General features: G+C 53.5%; 1 pseudogene; it reads left to right on the top strand.

Moving 5' to 3' along the window:
* The first annotated feature begins 358 nt into the window (after positions 1-358).
* On the top strand, positions 359-1,343 carry LOC119054743 (actin-related protein T3-like; annotated as a pseudogene).
* The last annotated feature ends 5,723 nt before the right edge of the window (positions 1,344-7,066 follow it).

Raw genomic sequence — 7,066 nt, forward strand, 5'->3', positions numbered from 1 at the left:
AATAACGAGGAAGCGGAGAAGCCCCAGGGAGACCCAGTGGCGAGCAGTACTTCAGAGCGCTAGGGAGCCTCGGGTGCTGGGGGCCCTTGCTAAGGAGGCCTTTGTGATGCAGTGTTCCAGGGCGTCTGTCGCTGGAACCTCATAACCAGCCCCCCACCCCACGGGCTGCGCTGCACACTCTCCACCCTCCTGGATGCCCTGGCAGAAGAGGCCAGCGGCCCTGCCACCAACCAGAGGTGGTGTTGCAGCAACGTGAGCTACTACCAGCTACCCATGGTGATACACACACCGCCTGAGAGTTGTCCAGGAGCACGTGGCTGGGTCCCAGGAGCCCCCGTTTATCCACCAAACATCCTCCATGCGAACGGCCAGAACTGGGTGGCGAAGGGCGTGCTGGAGCCGCTTGTGGGTGAGCGGCACAGAACCAGAGAAACCTGCTGTCCGTCAGCTGCGTGGTGAGCTGGCCTCAGCACTCCTGGGGCACATGGACATCTCATGGAGGTGTATCCGTGACTACAGCCTGACGCTAAAGCCCTGCGACAGCCCCGTCTTGATTATGAGCCAGCACTGAACCCAGTGGCCCACTGACACCAGATCCCCAAAGTGGTTTTTGAGCATCTGGGGGTTCCTGTCACTATATGCCCAGCTACTGGGTGCTGGCTCTCCTTGCCACTGGCTCCCCACTTGGTTTTGTGATGTCCTCAGGCCCTGGGCTTGCTCAGCGCGCGCCCATCTTTGAAGGTTGCTCTCTGCCCCAGGGTGTCCAGCAACTAGTTTGGCTGGCCTGGCCCTCATCAGCTACCTCCTGGTTCTGTCAAAGGGCCATGCGTGGCACCACCCTGCTTAGTGCTGTGGACAGAAAGAGGGTCACAGATATTAAGGAAACCCCCTGTTATATGGCAATGAACTACAAAAAGGAAATGACCAGAAACCCAGTCCTACAGAAAGTTTACCAACTACCTGACGGGAAGAGGACCATGCTCCGTGGACAGAGGCCCCCTTCCATCCATCCCTCGTGAACCTGGACAGCCCTGGCATTCACAACATGTGCTTCACCAGCATAACAAACTGTGACACCATTTGAGGAATTCCTCTTTCTCTAATATCCTTGCTGGGGGATCAACTGCATTCCTGGTTTAAATGAGTGGCTAGTTAACGACACAGCAAACGCGGCACCTGCCGATACCCCTGTGCAGGTTATTGCTCCTCCCAAAGGAGGACCTGGTACTGCACGGGAGGCTCGGTGTTCACGTCGCTGCCTGCCTCCCGGGACATGCAGATCACTCACTGCCACAGAATTGAAAGAAGTCAGCCCGAACATAGTTCACCAGAGATGCTCCTAAATACAGGTTAAATGGTTGAAGAAAGTGTTTTGAGTGTGTGGGCCAGAAAACTTCGGATATTGTGTTTCTGGAAGAACAGAAAATGTGTCAATGGTTGGAATGTCTATTTCTCTGTTGCATTTCTATAGTGGAAGAAAGTAACGGTGAAGCCGTCCAGCAACAGGTGTTTAGAGAGTGGGACTGAGTTAAATGCTTGAGGAAACATTAAAAAATAAATAAAAGAGGAAGTGGACAGGGGAGGTGGGCAGGGATTATCCCCTCTGTGGATTAGCCTAAAGGCCGCACTGGACATCACAGCAGGGGCAGGTGTTACTGAGACTAACACTGCCCTTCCGGGACTGGAAAAATCAAACTCAGATATTTCAGGTGCCCACTACAGGCTGGGCAATGTGTTGGGCATTCTCACAGGCTCTCGTGCCCACCCTCACCCAGCCCTGCCCAGGCTGTGTTTTTCCCACGCTGTTCCCAATCCTCCCCACCTGCACGGGAGAGGTCGTACTGCTTCCTCTGCGAAGCCTTCCCTGGCCAGCTCCTCCCTCAGGGGTCTCTGACCCTGGGACCTGCTGGAATTTTCTGTCTACCTAGTTCACTCTTCATCACATGATGTACGTTGAGGACAATCTGCCATATATATTAATCCATGATTCCTAAGCAGGGCCCCATGAAGGAACTCAGTGCCAAAGAACACCCTCCCCCATGAAGAACCAGCCTATCCTCTCCTTTGTGACGACATCTTTGGAACTCATCATGCTTCCTTCTTTGCCTACTGGGGAGCTCCAAGTGCAGGGATGGCCTAGTTAAGGTTACAAGTTCAGCAAATTAGTGTCTCTGCAGGGAAGTGACACTTAATCTGAGACACAAACTATGAGTAAGAATTGGCCAGATGGAAATTGGAGGGAACATCCTTCCCTTCTGCAAAAGCCTCATGTGCCAAGGTCCTGAGGCAGAAGAGACAATGTCCACTGTAGCTGGAGCAGGCTGAGTGAAGATGACAGTGGCATGAGCGACACCGTGGAGTGGGTTTCAGACTCTCTGAAGTCTCTGGAGAGAGGAGGAACTCCCTCTGGTCTCTGGGAACCGGAGCAACTCCCTTTCACCAGCTTTCCCAGGAAGCTTTCTGCCGGCTTCAGGCCACTGGCTACTGGAGGCGCGGGCTGAGGTGCACCAGACCAAAGCAGTTACATAATTCCCAGTCGGCCTCCCAGAAGCCTCACAAAGCTGCGCTTTCAGAATAACTGCAGCGAATGAGCCCAAATAATACGTGAAATTGTACCGGGCCTGCCGCACCCAGAAGACCCACACAGGATGGGAGGGGCGCTCCCTGGGCCAGCCCAGACACCTGAGATCTTCTCACCACCAAGGCCATTAGGAAGAGATTAAGATTAAATATACAGGGTGACTCCAGGGCACGAGGCCAGAGTGTGACTGGCAGAGAGGACGGCAGGGCTGCTAACAGCCCGTACACTTGGGGTGGCCACTGTCTGTGCCACGAGCTTTGCCTGCATCATTCTTTTTTTCTACTGTTGGAGTACAGTTGTCTCCACTCCGCCCCCCCCCCACCATTCCCCCACACCCCAGCCATCTCCACCTCCTACCCCTTTGGCTTTGTCCATGGTTCCTTTATACATGTTCCTTGATGACCCTTCCCCCTTTTGTCCCTTTTTTTGTCCATTTTTGCCCCCATTATCTTCTACCCTCTCCCCACTGGTTACTCTCAGTTTGTTCTTTATCCCAATACCTCTGGTTATACCTTGCTCACTTGTTTAGTTTGCTGATTAGGTCCCACTTACAGGTGAGATCACAGGCATTTGTCCGCATCCTCTCAGGCTCACACCGCGCTGCCGAAGACACCGGGCTGCGAGCTGTCCCACAGCCTACCCGGGTCCATGCAGTACCAGGCCCTGGACAGGCCTCTTGTCCCCAAGCCCAGGCTGTGGCCACAAGGCAGAGGCTGCACCCTCAGAGACTGGTGGCATTCTGAAGACGGCTCAGTGCAGGGAGTACTCTAGATCCCTTTTTCAAGTTTTCCATGGCAGATATTTGTAAATATTATATTTATTTTTAGAGAGAGGAAAGGAAGGGAGAAGGAAAGGGAGAGAAATATCAATGTGCAAGACATACATCAGTCAGTTGCCTCTCACACACCCCCAACCGGGGACCTGGCCTGCAACCCAGACATGGGCCCTGACTGGGAATCGGACCAGCAACCCTTCAGTTCACAGGTGGGCACTCAATCCACTGAGTCACACCAGCCAGGGCCCATGACAGATTTTAAAGTCTCTCAATCCCAGGCCCAACCCTCATTTAACAGCTCAGAGAGAAAGGAAAATAAGAGACTATGAAGACGGAGTCCCAGGGAGGGTGGTGGAAGGAAATCATGCAGTGCAGCCGGCCTCCAGCCTGCATGTGCCAGCTCCCCCAGCAGGGGGGAGACCTTGCAGGGGTCCCCCTGCCCTCCTCACCCTGCCTCTACCTGGCCCCTCTCCAGTCCTGCCTCCCTTCACACTTCTGCAAAAAAGTCCCAAGGCTATTAGGCAGGAACACTATCCAGTCGAGTCCTGGGCCCTTACAAACTCACATGCCTCTCCCCACCTTCACCGCGGCTTTTCACCACCAGCCTGAGCAGAGTGGACTCCCCTTTTCCAGCCCTTGCAGGGCCCCCGAAGATGCACTGACAATCCCGCCTCCTGTCACTTCTCTAGTTTTGAATTCAGCATGACCCTCCCAGTGTCTAATCTTACCCATGTTTTATTTAAAACATCATGTAACAAACCCAGTGTCCATCTGCAGGTAAACGGCTAACAAAAACATTTATATTGACTGTGAGATTCTGGAAGACCAACCACAGGGTACCTTCCATGTCTCAGAGCCCCAAGACCTAACTAGCACTTATCACACAGTAGGTGCTCAATAAGGGGGTGGAAAATGAACTACTGGGCCCCAAGCATTCGGTTCATAATCCTGGCCCCACTAGTCCTGTCCCTTCTGTGAAAATCAGAGAAAAGTGGGCGCAGAGCCAGTGCAGGACGTGATTTAAGGCGGGTGGGAGAGAAGAAGGGAGGACTGGAAAGAACGGGGGCAGTGGGGGGCCAAGGAGAAAGGAGGGAAAGTGCAGTGGGGGGCTGTCTACAGAGCTGGCTCCTCGAAGATGTGCTTTGGTTGACTAACAAATCCTCCCAGTGTCATCTCTGCTTCCTGGAGGATCTGATTCCGCAGATTGATTCATTACTTTGGGGGGCAGCCAAATACCTCCCCCCTGCCCTAGGCAAGATCTAGGACAGATCTTGTTGCAGAAGGAGAGGCACTGGAGAGTCATCTTCCCTTGTAATTACCTATCCAATTAAATCCAGGCACTCAGCCATCCTCCCTAACGGGCCGAGGTCGGAGACGCACCGTGCGTCTGTGAGCTTGCAGCCGCTCAGATCGGCAGCTGGACTGTGTTTGTTTAGTTGGGGTTTTTTGGGGAGGTGGGTGTTCTTTAAAGAAGGGAGAGAAAGAAGAGAGGAAACTGGGTAGATGCTGAGAGATCAGAGTGTCCCTGGGGATACTGAGCACCAGGGGGAAATTACCTTCCTGATGACTCAGAAACAGGAAGTGGTGACCCAGAGGCAACCCACGGAGGGGAGACATGCACACGTGTGATGACTTCGCTTCCTATTTTTATGAATGCGGGGGTATGCAAGTGGGAAAGGAGGGGACAAGACATCAAAGCAACAGGGCAGTGGCCTCCTACGTGTTCTTGCTCACATCCTCCCATCCCCAGCCCCGAGCCCTGCACTGTGACGCAGGACCGGCACCTACGACAACTTCCTCTCTTTCACCCTTGGGCTCTGGCTCATGTGGAGCCCTTCTAGCCAAAGACAGAGCTGGAACTGCAGGTAGGTGCCCTCCAACCCGCAGAAGTCACTAGGCTGCTGCTGGGAACTCCCTTGCCAGTGAGTTAAAAGAAACTATGATCTACAGCGCTCCAGTCCTCACTGGGCACACGCCCCACTCCATCCCTGGGAGCGTGGGGTGCTCTGTGGAGCAATGGCCGGCAACTGGACAGAGTGAAGATGGAGAGACCCCAGAATACACAGTGGAGCAACCAGAAATTCACCAAAGTATCTGGCTGGTTTGGGGAACCATGGAGGACAAACTTCGGGGCTGGGGTATTGTGTACAGGACTTGGTGAAAACTGAGAACCAAATGGCCCTTCTTGCTTTTCCTTCCCCAAAGTGAGAACAAAAAATCCTAGGCCCAGGGAACATGCCAGTTTTGTCCCATGACATGAAGCAAAACCTGGCCTTACCTCTCAGGCTCTGCCTGGGTCCCGCCCACCCTGCCTCCACCATGACAGGGAGCACCTCTGTCCCCAAAATGCCCCAACCCTGAAGAAGCTGCCCTGCTTGTGCATGGTTCCTCGGGGCTGGACAGCCCAGGAGGGCCTCGTACATCATCTGCCCCTGGGCCAGGATGGCTGCCACAGACCAGATAGATGCTGGATGTCACTTTCCTCATGGTCTGTCATACTGCAGGGCCTCGTCTCCTCAAGAACTCATGTCCTCAGGGAAGCGGAGCCAGGTGGTCCTGCCTGGCAATCAAGACAGGAAGGAGCAAAAGCAAAAGCTACCCGAGAGGGAACTGGAAAAGGAGGAGACATAGTCCAGTCTCATCTCTGGAAGGGGCCATCTGGTCCTAGGGTATTATTTTGTCCCCCTAGTACCATCACATTGTCCCTAGCTCTTCAGGCCCCTCCTCACCCTGGTGCCCTGGCCCACCCATTGCTCACCAGGAAGACACCCACCAGGAGCATGGTGGAGGTGGTAGCTGGGTTGCAGCACCTGCAGGACCATGGCACCATCACGTCACTGTGCAGTGGAAGGGGCTCACAGGACAAGGATGAGCTGAAAGGAGATACCTTCACTGGGACACTGGAAGGTGTCTCCTCTGTGTCATCTTGTCTGGTTCCCACACTAATCCCACAGAGTCTTATCACTGAGGAAACTGATGCCCAGAAAAGCTGGTCAACTAGCCTTCAAGCTCAGGACTAGTAGGAGCAGACACAAAGCTGGACCGAGGACCCCACCGTGCTCTTTCTGCAGCGCGCTCTGCTCTCTCTGCAGATGGCATGCTGGACCCGCAGACCTGGGGCCATGTAGGAGGGGCCTTGGAGACCTGCCTCGCCTACCCTGCCTCCTGTCACCAAACCCGAGATGTGAAATCGGACCAGTGCATCGCCGTTCTTGGGACCTTAAGCGGGTTTCAGAGGTTTCACTCAACTTGTCAACACAGAGCGATCGGACTTCTGCTGCTTGACCTAAAAAATGAAAAGTAAATAAAATTCAATTTTAACAAAAGATTCTAAGTCTGTATAGACCTTAACAGATGACTGGTTGCCTTAAGGGGATGCTGGTTTGAGAGGGGAGTGACTGTAATGGGAGCGGGTTCCTCTTTGGAATGACGAAAGCGTTCTCAGCTTAGGCCGTGGTGATAGTTCCACAGTTCTGCGAATGGACTAAGACCCATGGAACTCTAGGCTTCAACTGGGTGAATTGGTTAGTACGTGAATTATAGTTGAATACAGATGTTTAAAAAGTAGAACCTGCCCTTGAGGAGTTTGAAATGTAATCATACTCTGAAGACATATGTGTAAGGACAGGCTGCACCAGACAGCAAGAGACAATGAAGGAGTGCAGAATGAGAAGCATCAGTTCTAGTCGGGCATCGGAGAAGGCAGGAAC

The sequence above is a fragment of the Artibeus jamaicensis genome, unplaced genomic scaffold (genome assembly GCF_021234435.1).
Source record: "Artibeus jamaicensis isolate MK-2021 breed Jamaican fruit bat unplaced genomic scaffold, CSHL_Jam_final contig_477, whole genome shotgun sequence".
NCBI classification, from domain to species: domain Eukaryota; kingdom Metazoa; phylum Chordata; class Mammalia; order Chiroptera; family Phyllostomidae; genus Artibeus; species Artibeus jamaicensis.